The sequence below is a fragment of the Leptonychotes weddellii genome, chromosome 6, assembly GCF_054177405.1.
Source record: "Leptonychotes weddellii isolate Sample4059 chromosome 6, ASM5417740v2, whole genome shotgun sequence".
NCBI classification, from domain to species: domain Eukaryota; kingdom Metazoa; phylum Chordata; class Mammalia; order Carnivora; family Phocidae; genus Leptonychotes; species Leptonychotes weddellii.
This window is the reverse complement of record NC_138374.1, coordinates 20,012,078-20,032,643: the sequence shown is the minus strand read 5'-3', so window position 1 is coordinate 20,032,643 and position 20,566 is coordinate 20,012,078.

Below are 20,566 nucleotides of genomic sequence, written 5' to 3'. Positions count from 1 at the left end.
CAATATTCTATACAGATTTCTTTGGCTACGATGTGAAGAACAGTCTCAATGAAGGAGGAGAGAACTTTACCACCCTGGTCAGGATTATTTTCAGAGCACTGCCTCTTCAATCAAATAATGTTTTTTTAAAGGCACTACCTTACCTAAGATAACAGTGAATGAAAAACTAGAAAATAAAATTCAGGTTTTTTGGCTTTAAATAAAAAAAAAAAAAAAAGAGAGATTCAGTGCAAAGTAAAAACAAAATTTTATCATTTACGGAGTATTTATTTTTTAAAGGACAACACATGCTAACCAAAACTGAGTTCCTTAAAGACATACCTGAATCTCATTCATGTTTCTGTATCCCTCAGTATTTGCCACAATGCCTTGAGTAAGTGAAGAATTCAAATAAATGTTGAGTTCACTGCAATCAAATGGATTAAAGTTGCTACATGGGACTCTATGGAATATACTCCTTTTGTATTTAAAATCATAAACTTTTGGTTTTTTTTAAGATTTTATTTATTTATTTGAGAGAGAGTGAGTGAGAGAGCACAAGCTGGGGGAGAGGTGGAGGGAGAAGGAGAAGCAGACCCCCCACGGAGCAGTGAGCGCTGAGCAGGGAGCCCCACTCGGGGCTAGGTCCCATGACCCTGGAATCATGACCTGAGTCAAAGGCAGACCCTTAACCGACTGAGCCACCCAGCTGCCCCCAAATCATAAGCTTTTGGGTCAGAAAGTCATAGACTAGTTTTTGGCTATCATGTACTTGGGGAAATCTGTTTTGTGGGCAAGTTATGAGGCACTGATGAGTTTCAATTTCTTCACCTATAAAATGGACATAAGAACATTACCTGTCTTGCAGGGTTGGTGTAGGGATTACAGAAATTTGTAAGATGCTCTTCATTGTGACATTCACATGGGTAATGCATGTTGATAATAATAACAGTAATAGTAATGCTAATGCAAATAAGTGGATTCTATTTCTCATGACTGTAGACTTAGGGTTAATTTAGTGTGCTAATTCTAAACTATTTCTTTGATCTATTTGAACTGTAAGAAAAGTAAAATTTTTAATATGTAAATTCCCATTATGTTTTATTTCTGTGAAAACAAAAGGGAGTGAGATGCTTATGTTTGAAGCTGTTTAGAATAGAGCAGGAATTGGCAAACATCTCCCGGATAGGACTAATAGTAAGTATTTTAAGTTTTGCAGGAAGCATATGGCCTCTCTTATAACTATCCAACTCTGCCATGGACCCATAAGTGAATGGGCTTGACTGTGTTCCAACAGAAGTTTATTTACAGAAACAGGTGAAGACCCGAAGAAAGTAAACCCAGAGGAAAACACGGAGGTAGTGAAATTCACCATTGAGTGATGCCTCATTTAAGTGTTTTCCGTCCAGCATCCATAAGACACCACTGTATCCTTATAAAACTCTATACATGTGCTTAAAAAAGAATCAGAAAAATAATACATGCCACACACACACACACACACAAATAGAAGAGGCACTTGGCTGGATTTGTCCCCAGGCTATAGTTTGTAGAGAACGTCTAAGGTTACAACAGAGTAGGTGAATGAATGAATTCACTATTATTTTCATCAAGAACTGACAGGTGGAGCTCTAAAAAAGGCCACTCTCCGCACACAGAGATAACCTAGTTATACCAGGGAAAATACTCTTTGCACAGAGGCTAATAAGACATATATTGCAAGACCATCACAGGACATGTAGCCAAGATAAATCAATTCAATAACTAACTTCAGCAACTTGTCAATCTAGTGTTTTCAGTTTGTATTTCTTTGTTGGGAAAATAGCTGGTTAGGAAATCAGTTACTGTGGCAAGCTTCCAATTTTAGTCCAATTTTAGAGAGTAGAAGTGTTCCACTTGTTTTTGTTATACGGGCAAATAATGAGAGAAAAGCCAGGGAGGGAGATGCTAAGTCTTTCTTGATGTGAGTTGTCCCACAGCCAGAGTGTCTTCTTTCATTGGGTTATTTACAGAACATGTGCACAGCAGACTTAAGACAACATGAAATCAGCCATTGGGAAAAACTCACCCCATTACAATGGAAGAGAGGGAAACAGGAAACCTGAACTCCATCACTGGTGGCTCTGGGGAGTGACCTGGGAGACCTCCAGCTATGCCACCAAACCCCCTCATCTTTTCCTCCTGCTTTTCTATCCCAGGTAAAGAAAAAAAAAGCTTCAAAACAAATCTGAGAGCTCCCACTCCCAACCAGATTCTACCCTCTTCTTTTTTAAAATAGAAAATCGATGGCAAAAACCGTCACCAGCCAAGAATATGAACATGACTAGAGCAATCAGAATGAGATCGTCAACACTGGCCAAGATTCCATAATCTCTGACCAGTCTCTAAGAATAAAAGAACCAAATTTTTAGCAAGTTGCTTTTCAAAGGTTCCTTACACATAAACGTATACTAGTTCAGTCCAAGCCTTGTGATGATAATAGATTGAACATGAATATAAATTACCCAATCCTTCTTACCCTAGCCCTATTAGTGGGGTATATGACCAGATGACAGTACATGGGTTGGTTTTCTGCCCCTAAAAATTTGAGAATGTGGATGTGAACATAAATAGCCAAACAAGCCCAAACTTCAGAAACCAGTTTATCTGAACTTCCAGAAAATCATAAAGGACATTAAACTTGAATGAACATTATGAGAACTGAAACTCAGCTTGAATTGATGGATTTTCATTTCAATTGCATTTGATTATTCTTGTTATGTTATTACTATGTTCATAACTTGTGATTTGTCAGTACAGAGTGATTTTTTTCCCCAAAATAATATGGCTTGAAATCAAGAATGTCAATGACAGTTTTCCCTGAGCAGGCATTTTAGAGGTAACTGGTCAGGCAGTATTTTATTTAGGAAGCTCAAAGTAGTATGTTGGTCAGACTTTGAACACTTGTAATTGGGGAGGAAAGATCACATAGAAAAAACACGAACTTGAACTTAAGCTCTGGCTTTCAATATTTGCATAACCTTAGGCTGATGGTACAAACTACATAATTAATGCCCTTGGCCTCTGCAAAAGGTGTTACCTCTTGAAAACACCTCCCTTCTTTCCCCAAGGTCTTGGAGAATTCCTCCTCTTTCTTCAAGTTTCATCTCTAATAGACATTCCCTCTGATTTTCCCCTGTAGTGTTGATTAACAACAATCCTTGAATAATAATAACAATGGCATAACCTTCATTATTTTCATGCTTGTATAATGGTATGATGTTATCAGGGTGCCTTTACCATTTTGTATTTTAATTTTCTGTTTTTCTATTCATCTTCTGCAATAGACTATTCATTTCTCGAGGGGGGGGAAGGTGCTTTGCTCAAATTTATATTTGCAGCATTCATGGCATTGATGACACAGAGTAGACATTTACTAAATACTAATTGCTTATGTTTTTACCTCTGTAAAATGAGGATAATGGTATTTTGTGCTTTACATCTTATAGAGTTGTTACAAGAATCAAATAAAATGATGTGTATGAAAATACTGTGTCAAACAAAATGTACTCTACACATACCAGAAGTTATGATGATCTCCCAACTAGGTGAATATAATCTGTATGGGAAATCACGAAGATGCTCATTAGTACCACTGGCATCTGGGTGTGGTGAGAACTCAGGCTATTACTTCACCTATTCATCACGAATATAAAAAAATCTAACTTATCCTTACCAAACTTACAAAACTTAAAAAATCAGTAAAATTCATTACAATGTTAACTTTTATTTTTCAAATTTATGCAAATTGCTTATTTGAATTTATTTGCACATCTCTGTTTTAATATGAAATAATGTTTGTTTACAAAAGGTATTTAAGAGCACAGAAATCACACTGGAAAGCTCAGCCATAATAACCTCTAAATTCCAATGTCCTCTGCATTAGCATCACATAGCCTGAAAGTTGGTGAGCTCAGATCTAGGTGATCTCAAAGGCCTTAAATTGAAGCAGACAATTCTTCCTGCTACTCCCCCTCCTTTCCTCACCCTCACAAACAGACTGGCAATTAGTTCTCTTCTATCCCATGATATATTATAGTCTGAAAATTGTATTTTTGTTAGTAACTTATGGGATAGCAAACTTATATGTATTTCTTCAATAGATCTTAAAATTTTTAAGTTTCTTTACTGATGGATGAAATTCATGGCTTTCTGGTCATCTAGCATCTTAAAAATGTGTAATCGTTAGGTTGACATTAGTCACTGAAAAGTTTCTCCAGTTTTAAAAAAATTATGCCATGGTCATTTCTTGGCATTTATGACAGGCCACTTGCTTACTGACAATAAGCTGTTGAAAAGCTTCATTTAGACTTTTTATTCATTATTTTCATTTTTCATTTCTCTTAGTAATTAGATGTATAATGGCAAAATTTGCTTCGACAGTGCTAAACAACTGTGTTTTCTATTTAAGAATGCCTGAGTTTCTGAGGATTGAGAAATGACAAGTACCAAAATTATGGAGAAAATTAATACATTCTACCTGTACAGTTGCTGGAAATGCTTTGCCAATTTTCCTCCTTCTGCCCTCTCACAACCATTAAAGCCTACCAAGGGCCAAACAAAATTCTCCCTAAGTTGCAGCCCTTGGAAAAACACTTCCATAATGAGAACAAAGAAATTACAGAGGCCTTAAATCAAAATGCTGTCTTAAATGCTATCTTAAATCAGAATTCTGTCTCAATCCTTTGGGACAGGGAGGGAGGAGCCCCCCCTTCCAGGTGGGTGAATTTACTTGAAAATTATTAAAAGTAAGAACACAATCCTCAGTTCGAAGGACCATCTCAAGGACATATCTCTTAGTCATCAGAGGTGACAACTGCATGTTGCAGAAAATAATTTTTCAGATTCAGAGCAACAAATCATCAGTATGTTGTCTTTTTTTTAAGATTTATTTATTTTTTATTAGAGAGAGAAAAAAAGTGCACGCGCGTGTGTTTACCGGGGTGGGGGAGGGGAAAAGAAAAAGGGAGAGAGAATCTGAAGCAGACTCCCTGCTGAGCATGGAGCCCAACACCCAGCTGTACCTCACAACCCTGAGATCATGACCTGAGCCAAAATCAAGTCGGATGTTTAACATACTGAGCCACCCATCAGTATGTTGTCTTTTGAGAGAAACAATTTCACATGAGAAATAGGAATTAATCTCAAGGGGAAAAATTACTGTGATTCTTGCATTTACATTTGACAGTGCATGCCATAATAACCCATATTGAAACAGATCCCCAAAGCCCACTTGTTTCTCATGTAAAGTGTCTTAGTCCATTCAGGCTGCCATAACAAAATAGCATAGACTGGGTGGCGCTTAACAAATAGTAGAAATTTATTTCTCACAATTCTCAAGGTTGGGAAATTCAAGGTCAAGGCGCCAGGAGATTCGGTGTCTAGTGAGGACTTGATTTCTTCTTCTTCTTTTTTTTTTTTTTTTTTTAAGATTTTATTTATTTATTTGACAGAGAGCGACACAGCAAGAGAGGGAACACAAGCAGGGAGAGTGGGAGAGGGAGAAGCAGGCCTCCCGCAGAGCATGGAGCCCCATGTGGGGCTGGATCCCAGGACCCTGGGATCATTACCTGAGCCAAAGGCAGACGCTTAATGACTGAGCCACCCAGGTGCCCCAGGACTTGATTTCTGATTCACAGACACCTGTCTTCTTGCTGTGTCCTCACATTGCAGAATAGGCAAAAGAGTTTTCTGGGGTCTCTTTATAAGGCCACTAATCCCATTCACAAGGGCTCCCCACTCATGACCTAATCACTTCCAGATGCCCCATTTCCACATGCCATCACATTGAGGTTAGATCTCAACATACAAATATTGGGGGAACACAAACATTTGGTCTATAGCAAATAGCAACCCATATTTATGAATGATTGTTAACTCAGTACTTCTAATTACATGAATAGAATCTCCCTTACTAAATGGAATGACTTCTTGGAATAGACATAATATATTTTTCCTTGAGCTGACTAAAAGCAAATAAAAACATGAGATGGGCATCAATTATCCTTGGGCTTCAATAAATCTAGAACACTAGGTTTAAAATTAGACTGAGGGAGGGTGATAACTGCTTGGTTATATTTGAAAATAGAAATTTTAATTTTATTAATGGATTTGAATTAGAAAATCATTCTCTTATGATGAAGAAATGTGAAGATGATCATCCAAATGGGAGTTACTTGCTTCCAAGTGCAGGCTGGGATCCTATTTAAAATAAGCATAGCTATATATATATATATACACACACATACATAGTGTATGTAAATGTATGTATATATACAGATATACTTAAGGATTTCTCAATTAAATGTTACCAGTGAACAAATAACCTACAGAAGGAAGCAGTGTTCAGTATTACTTGATAAATGTGATGATGGAGACTGAGCAGAGAGGGTAGGAAGAGAGGAGCAAGAGAAGAAATTAATGAACAACTCACTTATTTTTGAAGAAAACAGCCTGTCAGTGTAGTGCGTGTTTTTTTTTTTGTTCCTAATGTTCCCTCACTTTTTTCAGTTTTATTGAGGTATAATTGAAAAATAAAAATTGTCAAGATCATAGAAGATCATAATCATTCAAATATGTAAAAATATTGAACTAGTTTATACTCCAACCAACAGTGGCTGAGAGCACTTCTTTTTCTGTACCTTGTCAACAGCAAGTATTAACAAATTTTTAAATCTTTATCAATTTGGTAGGTGAAACATGGTATCATTTTAATCTGTTGCCTGTTTACTGGTTAGGTGACATATTTTTTTATATTTTTGTCCACTAGTATTTCTTCTTTCGTAACTTTCTTATTTTGACATTTTGTTGATTTGTTTTCCTTATTGATCTGTAGAATGTTTTTACATTTACTAATATTACTCTTTGTCTACAACATATTATCCATGGAATTTTTTACCCCCAGGTTGTTGTTTAGCTAGGAAATCTTTTTAGTGACTGTTAAAAAGTTTTAAATTATGTGATATCTTATCTTATAAAATAACTTATTAACATGTTATGAAGTAGAATAATAGACACCCTGAAATCAAAAAAAAAAAAAAGAAAGCAGTGTCTCCATCATCTGCAGGTGGTTGTCCTCAAAAGGCTCTGATATAAATGAATGATGGAGTTGGTATGAGACTGTATCATGGTATTGTAGATTTTATGATTTGTGACATATGTAGTTTTTTATTTTTTAAGGATTTTATTTATTTATTTGACAGAGAGAGACACAGCGAGAGAGGGAACACAAGCAGGGGACGTGGGAGAGGGAGAAGCAGACTTCCCACCGAGCGGGGAGCCTGATGAGGGGCTCGTTCCCAGGATCCTGGGATCATGACCTGAGCCGAAGGCAGATGCTTAACAACTGAGCCACCCAGGCACCCCGACATATGTAGTTTTTTAAACAATTATTTAGGAAAACTTGCATATTACCAGAAAGGTACAGTTAAGCGCTATAGATCAAAACTCTGAGTTTTGATCTATAACAAGGGAACGTTTGACAAGGGAATGTCGAACATTAGTTATGTTAACGTAAACTAGTTTTGTCTTTTTTTTGAATTTGTATCAATGACATCTTAGAATATCTACTCTTTCATGTCTTCTTTATTTTGTTCAACATTGTTTGTGGGATTCATCCATACTTCTGCATGCAGTTGAAGTTTACTCTTTTTGTGTATATTATACTATGTTATAAATACACGACAATGTAATTTTCTATTGTTGATGGACATTTGAGTAGTTTTCTTTGATTAATTTTAAATAGTGTTTGAATGAACTTCTTATGACCCCATAGTTAAAATACATATTATATGGGATACAGAACAATGTAAAAACTTTATTAAACTGTACTTTGGGGGAGGGCAGCAAATAGCTGTCAAAAAATTGTACAGAATTAAACAGGCAAAGGAAGACTTCAATTAAAACTGTCACCACAGGTGAGAGAGACTGAACTCAACTTGGTTGAAACATAAGGAAGATGAAACAGAAGGCAGGAGGGTTTTTTCTCCCCTGGGGAGAAGAAAGTACTGGAGGATATTATGGAAGACATTGGTCTATGGCTATTACTACTCCCAGTTTAACTGGGAGGTAGGCTTCTACCCTATTTTCTCCATTTAAAAGAATGGCGCCCAGGTCTTTGAGAAAGACATTCCTGGGTGATAAACCTAGCAAGGGACTGGGAGAAGATTTACATCTCAGAGGGGGATAGGAAGAATTTACAATTGCAAGTTTTCTAAAGTAAATGCACTAAACAAAGGGAGGGTAGGGGCATATAGTCAGGGAGAAAGCTGTCTGAATGAACATTAGGGAAATGAACATTAAGATCATGTTGGTCATAGAAAGTTAAAATACTACCTAGCACCATTGCTGGTTGATTTCATTTTCATTATCTTTATTCTAATCGGCATGTTACAAATTGCCTACTATATGCAATGAATATCTTTATTTATTATTGACATTTATTAATATTTCAAATCTTACCAAGGAAAGCAGAGGTGCAGAGCAAAACCAGGCTTCTCTGAGTAACATCCCTCAAAGGGAAGAGAGAACAGTAAGATCAAATAGACAAAAGATGTAAAGTGAAAGTTTACTGATCATCCTGAGTTCAGGTCAGAGAAGAAAAGCAAATAATTAGTCCTCACATCCTCCAATCCTTTTGATTATAAAGAAGAACTTAATGCTCTTCTTGAAGACTGTGATCATCATAATGTAAAATATGGGGGAAAAGGGGAAACACACAAAGCTGACACTTGGTCAAAATTAAGATGATAATATAATGCTGTGTTATTACCATGGAGACCTTCAATTCAAGAAATTGGGGTCAATAATTTAGGGAATTCAAGGAATGTGGTCAATAATTTAGGCAGGTTAATTTCGCACACTCTCACTTTTCCTGAAAGTCCAACATACATCTCACATAATTATATACACCCACTTGATAGCCAATATTTTCTTATTCTTAGATTACTATTTTTAAAATTAAAATTTATTTTTAAATTTTTGTTGTATTTTTTCAATTTTAGATTATTTATTAATTCCATTCTGAGGCCCTGTTCTGGAGAGTGTATTTGAATATTAGAAATATAGGCATGAATCCACAGGTATGTTTACATCTGTACCAGTGGACAGCAACTGTGTTACACTAACACCTTTTCTTAGCACTGTTAATGAACCTTCGGGGAAATACACTTGGAAAAACTGGCTTAAATTAATTTAAAAGATAGGTTTCTTTAAGCATTTCTTGGAGACGTAAGTCAATTGAGATACTGCAGGAAGGGGAGGTTACATTTTAAAGCATTTCTAATTGCAACCATTTTAGCTGAGTAATTCTTTGTGTGTGTATATAATTCTATGCGTGTGTGTGTGTGTGTGTGTGTGTATGTGTAAAGCCTATTTAACAGATCATGGAACTGATGATATTTTGGTACACATTCATTAGCATTCCCTAATTTAAATGCCTGCAAAGACCAGGCAGATACTGTAAATGAGTAAGGAGACAAGGTAGGGAATTTGACAAATAGGAAAGTTTATGTTCATAAAAATGGGCACTTACTGACCTGCTCCAGCTGATTGCTGCTGTGGAAAAGTTTAGGCATAGTATATTCAGATCATTTGATTTTCCAAGAGAAGACAATAATCCAGATATTTATGTGAAATAATCTTATTTTTAAATATTGGCAAATAATTAGAAAGTTTTAAAAATACTGTATAGGCCAGGGGCACCTGGGTGGCTCAGTCAGTTAGGCGTCTGCCTTCAGCTTGGGTCGTGACCCCGGGGTCCTGGGATCGAGCCCCACGTCAGGCTCCCTGCTCAGCAGGAAGCCTGCTTCTCTCTCTCCCACTCCCCTTGCTTGTGCTCCCTCTCTCGCTGTCTCTCTCTCTGTCAAATAAATAAATAAAGTATTAAAAAAAATACTGTATAGGCCAAACAAAAAAATGTGCTGACCACATTCAACCAACCATCTGACTATTGTAGCTTCTGAATAACATGCATCTGCTATTTTGAGATCTATTTTGCATACCACAGTGTTATAATGATATTTGAGACATACATTTTCATATGTATTTTTATGTGCATAAGGAAAACAGTATTATTTTATTGAGCATTACTTATCAAGTATTGTGCTGAGCACTCATGCTATAATATTTCCCTTAATCTTTACTTTGGGAAGGTATACATGGTTCCAGTTTTAAGACCACAAAATGGAAGCTTTAAAATAGGGTACGTAGCTTGTATAAGGCCAAAATTAGTAGGTGGAAGTGGCATGATTGAGGCTTACTTAATGTGCTTGACATTAAGTCCGGATGCCTGATTGCTAATGCTATATATTGCATAAATCTTCTTTTCTGTAAGCTGGACAGTACTTTACTTATGTCTAATTAATGTCTCTTTTGCTTCTGAGGTTGAATGTCACTTGTTGAAGACAGGAAGCATGCCTCATATATTTTTTTCCATATCTTGCAATTTTCTTTCATATAGAAGATTTTTAGCAAATGTTGATTCAAAGACTTGGTGCTGGGGCATAGGTTCATTTATTTATTCTTCCTCTACTTCATTAAAGAACACATAGAGATAAGTGTATTGTTGGATCTCAAGAAATCAAACATGAAAGTAGTATAGGGTGGTAGACAATGCACTAGTGTTCTAGGAACCTTGCATTTGAAATATAGCTTGAACTATAACAACCAGCCACTATGTACCTTAGTTTTTTCATTTCTAAATTAAAAACATTGAATTAAAACCTCTTAGTTTCAATGACTCTATTTTTTTTTTATTACTTGTAAATCAAGCTTGAAAATTAACTTTGGTGCAATTTCCCATGCCATTGTATTACTTAGGACACTTTCTGTTCCAAGTATTAGGAAATCCAACCCAAGGTATCTTTTTTTTTTTTTAAAGATTTTATTTATTTATTTGAGAGAGAGAGAATGAGAGACAGCATGAGAGGGAGGAGGGTTAGAGGGAGAAGCAGACTCCCTGCCAAGCAGGGAGCCCGATGCGGGACTCAATCCTGGGACTCCAGGATCATGACCTGAGCCGAAGGCAGTCACTTAACCAACTGAGCCACCCAGGCGCCCTCAACCCAAGGTATCTTAAGCCAAAATAAGAATGTGGTTAACTCCCAGAATTGTAAAGTCCAGAGACAGGGCTGATTTCAGGTATGACTTGAACAGTGTCACCAGGATCCTTCCCTCTTTCTCTCTCTCTCTCTCTCAGCACAGTGCTACTCTCCTTTGTTTTAGCTTTATTCTCAAATGACACCATCTTCATAGTTACAAGATAGCCACAGAAGCTCCATGGTTTACATTATTTTATCATGAGGTCCAGGTGAAAAGAGAGAACTTTCTCCTCCCTAGGCCCTGACAGTTGTGTAGGACCAGGATCTCATCTTGGTTTTTGTTAGGTTGAATTCCTATCTGTGAACAAATCACTCTGGCCAGTGAGATTATATCCATTGATAATCTTGTAGCAGAAGCTCTAAGATCTGGATGGATCTACATTAGGATCTCTTAGGAGATTGAAATACTTAAGTAGGTTTACTACTCTAGAGAAATTAGGTCAGCATATCTGGGAGTGAGATCCAGGCATTAGTTTTTGGAAGTACCCTAGTAATTCCAGTTTATATCCTGGTTTGGCAAAGCCCAGTTCACATGATTTAGGACCCAACCCTGGACATCTGACTAAGGCCAATTCATTTCAAAACACATGAGCTGAGCATTGGTAAAAGGTGATTCCCCAAACAAACTTGAAGCAACTCTTTATCAGAAACTATTTGATGGGTGCTGGACTTAAAAAAAAGTTGGGCTTCACTATTTTGAACCAAAAATTTGGACTCCTTTATTTTTCCATTAGACCGCCTTATTCTTTCCTATGTGGGCATGAACTAAGAGATAAAACTCTTATCTGCTCCCACAGCCATATGGTCTGGCATATTTAATAACTTCAAATTTAAGAATCAAAGTCTGAGAACATCTAGATAGTCAGATCTCTCTTTCAAGAAGATATATTGTTGACACTGGTCACCAGTGGACACAAAGGGCTTTCTCTGAGAAGCCTCCTTAAAACATTACCCTGTCCCACAAATTTATCTGTCTGTGACTTTCATCCATAGTATTCACATCATTCCCATGTTCTCATGAGGTTTATTTCTTCTTACAAATAACTTGACATGTGTTCCTGAAGAAAAATGCTTCCCTAGTTCCTGAAAATATAAGTTAAGATTTTAATTCCCAGCTTCACAGGCTGGACATACTCTCAGGCAGTATAGCTTGGCAGAGCAATATAAAACTAATAATAATTAAAAAAACCCACAACAATACGAGCCTTGAAATAACAGCCAGACACCTGAGTGCTTCTTTCAGAAAATAGGAACTCTAAATGAGCCCCATGCTTAAGGATCTTAGAAATTCCAAATGCGCCCAATTCTGAGGAACTACTTTGTCATTCTTTCAAAGCTGTAGCAGATTTCTCATATGCAAAATAAATCCCTTCACAGTCTGAAAAATTCAATGTTTTGTACTTGAAGTCATACCTGGGTCTGGCTTTCTAGGCACCTTTATCTCCAGCTCCTCTAAAATTCTTTGAAAAGGGGTTCATCTCCTTCACAATGTCCTTTCCACAGATCTTCAAAGATATAACAACTGATGATATAAAGAGAAAATAAACTAAACCCCATGTTATGGAAGACACTATACCAGGGCTTTATAGTTAGTGATTTTACTATAGCCAAGTGAGATATATATAGCATTCTAATCTGCTTCCAAAGATAAAGAAACAGAGACACAATGAAAGTAAATAATTGGTTTCAATTTTACACAGCTAGTAAGCTGAAAATTAGGTTTGGAACTCGAGACTTTTTTATATCAAACCTTAAGTGTTTACCTACCCAGAAATCCAGTAGTATCTACAAAATAGAGAAAATTCAATAAAATCAATATCTGGATTTTTGAAAAGAATATTAGTAATCCATATGCTAGACCAATGAAGCAAAAAGAAAGAACACAGAAATTACCAATATCAAAATGAAAAGTAGAAATAAAAAGAAAAGTGAGATATTACAGATCCTATAGTCATTTGTAGGATAAGTGGAATTATTCCATTTCTGGAATAGTTGTGTGAAACCTGTAGATCCATTCCACAACAACTGTAACCTGTGAATGGTGATATACCCCAGCTTCCAGATTCTCCACAGGGAAGGAAGGAGTTTGACCCTGCCCCAATTTGACAATGCCCCAATATTTCTGCAGGGTGGTTTAAAGACTGACTTCCATCTTGCCTATCTCAGAGCATTAACATGACCAGTATACTCTTGCTTCCTGGTGGCCAGTGAGAACAAGATGACAATGTGATATAGCATGCAAGTAGTTGTTATAGTTTCTTCCAGCTTTGTGAAAAGCAGACAGGTGAAAAACCTTAGATCTCAACTTATCTCTGGGGAGAGAAAGAGTTTGACATCTCAAATTAGATGAACGCAAAGAAATCAACACTGAGACTTACTATTATCAAATTGTCAAAAATAAGAGATAATTTTGAAGCAGCTTGAGAAGAGAATTGTCACATTTGAGGGAATCCTCAGATTATCAGTGACGTTTTCAGCCAAAACCCTTGCAGTCTAGAAGGGAGTAGAGTGATATATTCAAAGTGCTGGAAGAAAAACAAAAACAAGCCAAGAATACTATACCCAGCAAAACTGTCATCAAAGATGAAGGAGAGTTAAAGACCTTTCCAGACAAATAAAAGCAGGAGTTCATCACTAGACCTGACTTGAAAGAAAGGTTAAAGGGATTTCTTCAAATTGAAATGAAAGGATGCAAAACATGATAGCACAGTAATATGATAACATAGAAAATATAAAACTTGGTAAAGTGAAATATATAGACAAATGAATACTGTATTAGTGTAATGGTAGTAGGTAACTCACTTAATTGTAGCATAAAACCTAAAAGACAAAGTTAGTAAAATAAATATAACTAATAAAATTTAACAGATGCACAGTATAAATAGATGCAAATTGTGGTATCAATAATATCAAGTGTATAAATTCTGATATCAATAACAAAGGGAGGAGAAATAAAAGTGTAGAGTTTTTGTATGAGCTTGAAATAAGTTGTAATCAGCTTAAAATAGACTTATAAGATGTGCTATGTAAGCCCATGGTAACCACAAGGAATATATTTATATTCTATATTCTATAACCTATAGAAGTTACACAAAAGAAAAAGAAGAAGAAATCAAAGCATATGAATACAAAACACGAAACACAAAGAAAGATAGCAAGAGAGGAAAAGAGGGACAAAAGAACTACAAGGCAATCATAAAACAATTAACAAAAGGCTATACAGTAAATACTTCCCTACCAATAATTACTTTATATATAAATGAATTAACCTCCCCAAAAGACATAGGGTAGCTAAATATATATTGAAACAAGAGCCAACTATATGCTGTCAACAAATGACTCCCTTTAGATTTAAGGACACACATGTGCTGAGAATAAGGGGATGGGGGAAAATATTCCCTGTAAATAGTAACCAAAAGAGATGAAGATGGCTCCATATATATATATTAAATACTTAATATTTATATATATACTAGACAAAATAAATATTAAGTCAATGCTGTTACTAGAAAAAAGGGCATTACATAATGATAGTTGGGTCAATCTACCAGGAAGATATAACAATTATAAATGGATATAGACCTGATATCAAGATTCCTAAATATATAAATCAAATGTCAACAGAACTGAAGAGAAAAATAGACAACAGTACACTAGTAGTAGGAGACTATAATACCCCACTTTCAATAATGAATTAAATAACAAGACAGAAAATAAAGACACAGAAGACTTCAGCACCAGTATAGAGCAAATAGACTTTACAGACATATACAGAATATTCAACCCAACCACAGTAAAATAAGCCATTCTTCTCAAGTGCACATGGAACATTCTCCATGACAGACCACATGTTAGGTCACAAAACAAGTATTAACAAAATTAAAAGATTGAAATCATACTGAGTATATTTTTGGACCACAACGGAAGGAATCTAAACATCAATAGCAGAAGGAAAACTGGAAAATACACAAATATGTGGAAATTAACATACTTTTGATCAACTAATAGGTCAAAGGAAAAATAAAAAAATCAAAAAAGAAATTAGAAAATATCTTGAAACAAATGAAAATGAAAACACACAGACCAAAATATATGGGATGAAGCAAAAGCCATACTAAGAGAGAAGTTTAAATGATAAATGCTTAAAGAAAGATCTAAAAAAAACCCACAACATATAATTTTACACTGCAAGGAATGAGAAAAAGAACTAAGCCTAAAGTTAGCAGAATGAATGGAATAATAAGGATTATATCAGAAATAGAGAGTAGAAAAACAGAAAAACTCAATGAAACTGGGTTTTTTGAAGACAAGATTAACAAATCATTAGAACTAAGGAAATGTGAGAATCGAAATTTTAAAAAATAAAAAATTGAAAGAGGAGATATTACAATGATGCCACAGAAATAAAAAGGATCATAAGAGACTATGAACAATTACACAGCAATGAACTGAAGAAGTAAAAGAGTTGGATAAAATCCTATAAATATACAGACATATAACTGGTAAGGAGATTGAATCAGTAATCAAAATCTCCCAGCAAAGTAAAGCCCAGGACCAGATGGCTTCACTGGCAAATTCTACTGCACAATTAAAGAAGATTAAAGGCAATCCTTCTGACAGTCTTCCAAAAAATTTAAAAGGAGGGAACACTTCAAAACTCATTTTATGAGGCAAGCATTACCCCAAAACCAAAGCCAAAGACAGTACAAGAAAAGAAAATTATGGGCCAACATCCTGGATGACTATAGATGCAAAATTACTCAACAAAATATTAGCAAACCAAATTCAATAGCACATTAAAAGGATCATACACCACGACCAATTGGGGTTTATCCCTGGGATGCAAGGAGGATCAGCAAATGAAAAATCAATCAATGTGATACACCACATTAAAAGAATAAGGATTGAAAAATCACATGATTATCTTGGTAAATGCAGAAAAAACATTTGACAAAATCCAACACCTTTTAATCAAAAACACTCTCAACAAACTAGGAATAGTGGGAAATTACCTCAACATGATAAAGGCTGGATAGGAAAAGACCACAGATAACATCATTTTGAACAATGAAAAACTAAAAGTTTTTCCACTAAGATCAGGAACAAGACAAAAATGTCCACTCTCACCCGTTCTCTTCAACATAATACTGTAAGTCCTAGCTAGAGCAACTTAGCCAAGAAAGAGAAGTAAAAAAAATCTGAAAGAAAGAAGTAAAATTGTCTTTGCTTGCAGATGACTTGATCTCATATAGAAAACCCTACAGATTCCACCAAAAAACTGTTAGGACTAATAGATAATACAGTAAAATTGCAGGTTATAGAATCAAAATACTAAAACTGTTTTTTCTATACACTGATAATTAAGTATTTTAAAAGGGAATTAGGAAAACAATTCAATTTATAACAGCATCAAAAAGGATCATATACTTAGGTATAAACCTAACTAAGGATGTAAAATACTTGTATACTGAAAGCTCCAAACACTGATGAAAGAAATTAAATAAGATTAAAAAAAAGGAAAGAAATCCAATGTTCATATATTAGAAGACTTCATATTGTCAAAATGTCTATACTACTCAAAACAATCTACTGATTCAATACAATCCCTACCAAATCCAATGGAATTTTTATAGGAGTAGAAAAAAAAATTCTAAAATGCAAATTTAACCAAATAACACCCCTAAAATTCAAACAATCTTGAAAAAGAACAAAGGTGGAGGTATAACACATCCTGATTTCAAAATATATTACAAAGCTTCACTAATTAAAACACAGTATGGTACTGGCATAAAGATAGACATACAGACCAATGGAACAAAATAGAGAACCCAGAAATAACCCCATGCATATGTGGTCAGCAAATCTTTCACAAAATTGTCAAGAATACATAATGGGGATAGGAGAGTGTCTTCAACAAATGATGTTGGGAAAACTGAGTATCCACATGCCAAAGAAATGAAATTGGACCCTTATCTTACATCATAAACAAAAACCAATTCAAAATTCATTAAAGACTCAAACATAATACTTGAGACCATAAAACTCCTGGAAGAAAATTTGGGGTAAAACCTTCACGACATTGGTCTTGCCAATGATTTCATGAATATTTCCTGATTTCACCAAAATCACAGGGAACAAAAGCAGAAATAGACAAATGGGATTGCACCAAACTAAAAGCCTTCTGCTCAGGAAAGGAGACAATCAATAAAGTGAAAAGAACATCTATAGAGTGGGCAAAGATATTTGCAAATCATATATCTGATAAAGAGTTAATTTCTAAAGTATATAAGTAACATCTACAATTCACTAATCAGAATAAAAAAGTAATAATTAAAAGTGGCCTAAGGACTTTAGTAGACATTTCTCTAAAGAAGACATACTGATATCCAACATGTATGAAAAGATGCTTGATGTCATAAATCATCAGGGTAATAAATACAAATTAAAGCCACAGTTAGATATCTCCTCACACTTCTTTGGATGGCTGTCATCACCAAAACAAAAGATATCAAGTGTTGGTGATGATATAAAGAAATTGGAACCCTTGTATATTGTTGATGGGAATGCAAAATGGTGCAACCACTATGGAAAACAGTGTGGATGTTTCTCCAAAAATTAAAAAATAGAACTTTCATATGAACCAGCAATCCCACTTCTAGGTGTTTATCCAAAAAATTTGAAATCAGGATCTTGAAGAGATAGCTGCATTCCTATGTTGACCACACTATTCACAGTAAAATCAAGATGCTGAAACAACATAATTTTTTATGGAAAGAAAAATGGATTTTAAAAGGTGGTATATACATACAATGGCATATTATTCAGTCTTAAAAAAGAAAGAATCCTGCAACATATGATAACTTGGATGAATGTTGATGACATTATGCAAAATGTGATAATCCAGTCATAGAAGGACAAATACTTCATGACTAGCCTATATGAGGCACCCAAAATAATCAAACTCAGAGAAAAAAAGAATAGAATGGTAGTTGCCAGGGACTGGGTGGAAGAGGACAAGAGGCAGTGCTAATCAACAGGTATAAAATTTCAGTATTCAAGATGAATTAGTTCTAGAGAGCTGCTGTATAACACTGTGTCTATACCTAATAATATTGTTCACTTAAAATCTTTAAGAGGATAAATTTCGTTAAGTGTTTTTTACCACAATTTAAAAAATAAATAAATCCATCAGGAAGATATAGCAGTATAAATATATACACACCTAACAACAGAGCACTAAAATCAAGGAAGTAAAAAGAGGAAGTGTAAACAAAGAGGAAGAGTAAAAATGACAAAAAGGAGAAATAGACAATTTGATAATAGTAGTTGGAGACTTCAGTACCCCCTTTCAAAAATGGGTAGAAAAACTAACAAGAAGAGCAACAAGGAAATGAGAGCTTTGGACAATAGTATAGTCCAACAAGGGCTAATAGACATCCATAGAACTTTCTAAATAAGTACAGCAAAATATAAATTTGTCTCAAATGCATATGGAACATTCTCCTTGATACCATTTGCTAACCAATAAAACATGTCTCAAAATATTTAAAAGAATTACAATCATGTAGAATATGTTCTTTAAACAGAATGGAGTGAAATTAGAAACAACAAAGAAATTTGCAAATTTGTAAATATGTGAAAAAAAAAAAAAAGACAACGTACCAAAAGTTAGGGAATGCAGCAAAAGCAATGCCTAGATAGGAAATCATAGCTATAAACACCCTCATCAAAAAAGCAGAAATAACTGAAATAAATGACTTTCCACATTTATACACTTGAGAAAGAAGAATAAAGCAGGCAAAACTCAGGAAATAATAAACTATCAACTGGAAATTCCTGAAGAAAAAGAAAAGAAAAAAGTTTTAAAAAGTTGGTTCTTTGAAATGTTTGAAAAAATTTATAGACATTTATCTAGACTGACAAAAAAGAAAATGAGAAGATAGGTTTATGGAATAAAATGAATAGTTCAGAAATAAACTTAGGCATCACAAGTGTGCCAAGACCATTCGACGGGAGAAAGAATAGTCTTTACAATAGTAGTTGGAGACTTCAGTACATGGTGCTGGGACAGTACTTGGTGCTGGGACAGCTGGGTATCCTCATGAGGAAAAATGAATTTGACCCTTTCTCCAACATTAACTGAAAATGGATCAAATACCCAAATGTAAGATTTAATACCATAAAACCTTGGAAGAAAACACAAACATAAATCTTCATGACTTGGATTAGGCAATGGTTCCTTAGTTATGAAAGCAAAAGCACGTGCAACAAAAGAAAAAATACATATATATTTGACTTAAACAAAATTGGAATCTTCTATACTTTATAAGTTATCATCAAGAAAGTGAGCAAACACCACATAGGATGGGATAAACTATTTGAAAATCATATATATGCTAAGGGACATGTATCTAAGATATATACAGAGCTATTACAATTCAATAAAAAGACAATTAACCCAATTACAAATGGGCCAAATATTTGAATACACATGTCTAAGAAGTTATAAAATTATCCAATAAGCAAATGAAAAGATGTTTAATATCATTAGCCACAATGAGATAATATATCACATTTACTAGGATGCTTACAATAAAAAAGACAGATAAAAACAAGCATCAGTAAGGATGTGGAGAAACTTGAACTCTCATATATTACCGGTAGGAATGTAAAATGTCATGGCAATTTTGTAAAATGGTTTGGCTGTTACTCCAAAGGTTAAATGTAAAGTTGCTGCATGATAAAACAATGCATTCACACAAAAACTCATACACTAATGTTGATAGAGCCATTATTTATAATAGGAAAAATATTGTTTAACAACCCAAAAGTCTATCAACTGAATAATGGATAAAATAAGTGATATATTTAGGGGGGGCGGAGCAAGATGGCGGAGGAGTAGGAGACCTGGATTTCCTCTCCTCTCAGGAATTCAGCTGGATAGGGATCAAACCATTCTGAACACCTACAAACTCAACAGGAGATCGAAGAAAAGAATAGCAACAACTCTCTCATCAGAAAAGCGACCACTTTCTAGAAGGTAGGACGTGCGGAGAAGTGAATCCGAGGCGATATTCGGGAGGATAGACGGTGGGGGAGGGGCCTCCGTCGGCCGCTTCTGGCAAGTGATAGAGCCACGGAGCACAAAATCGGAACTTTTAGAAGTCGGCTCCCCTGAGGGACGTCGCTCCAGTAGCTAAGCGGGGGGTGGAACCCTCATGGGACAGTGTGGTCTCAGGACCCTCGGGGTCACAGAAAGACCGGGGGTGCCTGAGTGTGGCAGAGCTCCCAGGTAATGGAACAGGGAAGCCGGCTGCAGAGGCGGAGCCCAGGCGCGGGCTCTCAGCTCGGGGTGGCCATAAACCGTGATCCGCGGCACAGTCGGGCCACTGCTCCTCCAGCAGGGACCCAACAAGCGGCAGATCCGGGGAGACTCACCGTCCTCCCCC